We start from the raw sequence: 3,601 nt of genomic DNA on the forward strand, positions 1-3,601 counted from the left end.
AGGCAGTGTCGTCATCGCGTAACGGCTGCGCTGCGTGGTGACGCTTGGAGCGGTTAGTGAAACGGCATACAAACAACAGTCTTTACGAGTAAAAAAGCCCTTTAAAAGGACATTTACGCTAAGACTAGTATTTGATATATTATGTATAATTTCATTTAACCCTCCGTAGCGCAGCATTGCATCCTTCAGCCTAATCGCTTCGACAGTTCATGTTTTTTTTTTTTACTTTTTTGTTCGTCAGTGTCGTCGAACTACAATACCCAGCATGCATTACACGAATACACGTCATTCCTACGTTGAGAGCTCCCCTTTACAATAAAGAAATCGTGAATGTAGAGGCTGATAATCACATACGTGATATATCTTTCTACATTAGCAGGCCAACAGGTTTATTTACAACAGCAGCAGATATATTTACAACATGTCAATAAATGAATATGAATGAATAAATAAATGTGAATAAATGTGAAAAAAATGAATAAATGAATAAATGAATACATTGTAGTTCATGGCTACATGAACTACTATGTATGGTTGAATAGTTAAAAAGAGACATGAATAGTTTATTTTAAATAATAATAATAATAATAGTTACTATATTCTTATTAAGTGATTTTTAGAAACATTTTCCAATTTAAATGACCAAAGTCTCAGTACTACAACAGTGAGATATGAAGATGATATTATGTGCACATAACACCGGTTTAAAGGATTATATATCGCTGTTGTCATTAATTTGGATCTTTAAAATGGTAGCTTTACAGAAGAAGGAAAAACCTTCTTTACTTTTAATTTAAGTCATTGGATATTGCACACACATATATGCATATATATGTATATATATATACACACACTCACCTGCCACTTTATTGGGTACACCAATAACTTGGTTATTTGAGTTACTGTTGCCTTTCTATCATCTGGAACCAGTCTGCCCATTCTCCTCTGACCTCTCACATCAACAAGGCATTTTCATCCACACAACTGACCGCTCACTGGATATTTCCTCTTTTTCTGACCGTTCTCTGTAAACCCTAGAGATGATTGTGTGTGAAAATCCCAGTAGATCAGCAGTTTCTGAAATACTCAGACCAGCCCGTCTGGCACCAACAACCACGCCACATTCAAAGTCACTTAAATCCCCTTTCTTCCCCGTTCTGATGCTCGATCTGCACTTCAGCAAGTTGTCTTGACCACCTCTACATGCATTGAGTTGCGGCCATGTGATTGGCTGATTAGCTATTTGTGTTAACAAGCAATTGAACAGGTGTACCTAATAAAGTGACTGGTGTGTGTGTGTGTGTATATATATGATTTAGTAATTTTATCTCATGGGTGGAACAGCCGTCGAAGCATTCCTTGTATTCCGAGATACATTATTTCTTTTGTTTTTTTTTTCTTTTATCGTTTGAGGCTGCTTCGAGAGAGAGAGAGAGAGAGAGAGAGAGAGGGAGAGGGCCTCATTATGGAGAAAAAAAACACAACACAAAGGATTTTATACAATAATGTACTGTATTCAATGATGGCTTGATACATATGATTAAAAGACACATGACATTTTCTTGCCCTCTCTTTAAAACCAAAGCTTAAGTGCTCTGCCCATTAAGGTGATGCGAGATGAGTGCCAAAAAATGTGTAAAATGTCACAAGAAAGAGGGAGGAGGGGGGAAAACGTCTCTTACAGGGTGCACTGCTTTCTTTTTGATGCTCAAAAGAGGAACAACTGAACACTTCAGTACAGCTCCCCTGCCAAAGTCAAATTCAGCTTTCCAGTCAACGTCTTTGAAGTTGGGGCCTTCCACTCACTCTGGACAGTGTATAATAAGGGTTGTGAGATTAGTGGGCTCACAATACACCTAAGCACCAAAGTAACAGTATGTTATGGCTGAAATCATTTTGAGGTAAAAACCCATCAGCCTATGTGTAACATACTTCTTAGGCTCTTCGTGTTACGTCACCGAAGTGTCTTCCAGTTCCAATTTTGGCATGCAGGGAAATAGTTCTCCAACCTTAGAGCGCAAGTGCTGATTTCTTGAGATAATACAAAAGACAACATACAATTTCTTTATGAAGGTAACGTAAGAAAAGTGCATGCAAGAAAAAAAAGAATCCAATGTAAAGGCGTTAAGATAGATAATTAAAAAGATCTTAGAATCGTAGGAAAAGTTAATCTCAGTAATTCAGGTGACGGCATGTTTGTTGCTGCTATGAATCATCTCTGTTTTGGACAACAATGCAAGGGGAAGGGGGAATTCCACTGAATTTTCAAATTTTCTGCATAATTAAATGGTTAATATGTAAACAGGCTCATTCGGAGTGGTCTGATGTTTAATGCTGTTCTAGAGGAACTAATGAAGTCAGAATTAGTGTCAGTGGCGGTGATAGGAACCAGACGCCTCAAACATTTAACGCCTCTAAAAAGCAACCTTTTAGAGAAAGTTATCACATGAAATAGATATGACACCGCCTGATGTCTAAGACACTGTTTCGCAGTAGTTTTGAGTTGAGCTTATGGCCTAAGAAATATTAACACACTGAAGGCAGAGGTGTACATGCAGGTCACTGGCAAAACAGTCCTAAAAAAATTTTTACCACTATTTTTTTAATATCAACATTACATAAAAAAATTCCAGAGACTCATATATCGCTGTTGTCGGAAGAAAACCTCGTTTCTCCAAAATTGGAACTTCACAGTGGAAAGAAAAAAATACTGTAGTTTTAATGCAAGTCAATGGAACCAGACGTCTTTCCAAGTCATTTTGGGCTGTTTCTTTTGATCCGTTCATCATGAAATTTCCACACAATGTACAGAGCAACAGGTCCTTTGAAATTATGTCAAAAACTGAGAAATTACAAAAATGGAGATACGAGGTTTTCTTCCGACGGCAGCGATATGTTCACTGGTTATTTTGGATTGTTATTAAAATAGCTAATTTTGCGTTACAGACACTGTGATCCTTGGTGCCCATCACCTCTACAATTAACCATTTCACATCAAACCACTCGGACTGTTTACATCTCAACAACTGAATTCCGCAAAGAATGTAAAATAAAAAAATCCCTTGAAGTGGGCAGTTTATTATAGTACACTTCGTAGGTGCCTAGTGGCTTTACCTCGGCTAAAAAGAGTCTCCAGGTCTCATTTTTAACAGCATCAGTACTGTTTTTGTCTGTTAACCGCTGCGTGCCAAAACAATACATCTATAAGGGTGTAGATAAAATCTGAATTAAGCACAGACCAAAATAAAGGAAGAGTAAACATGAGCACCACCAATCTGTCTTTGTCCTGATTTCAGCTTTCAGCACCTCTCATCGTCAGCTAACAGCTAAGCTCCGGTTGCTCAGAGCTTTCCATGAAAAGCCATTATATTAGGCTGAAAAATGGAACCTTCATGTTGTAGGGAAAAAAAAAACAAAAACAAACAAACAAAAAAAACAACAAACAGTGGCGTGAACAGTTAAAGCTGACCAGTGATGTGACCTGACAGGTTCTTGTAAAGCTTAAAGAAGCAAGACTACCCTGAGAGAAGTTTCTAGAACATGGGCAAGCTTGCCAGACAAGGTCTGACTCTGTGTGTTTGGTTAATATAACTGTACACTC

The sequence above is a fragment of the Pygocentrus nattereri genome, chromosome 28 (genome assembly GCF_015220715.1).
Source record: "Pygocentrus nattereri isolate fPygNat1 chromosome 28, fPygNat1.pri, whole genome shotgun sequence".
Lineage (NCBI taxonomy): Eukaryota > Metazoa > Chordata > Actinopteri > Characiformes > Serrasalmidae > Pygocentrus > Pygocentrus nattereri.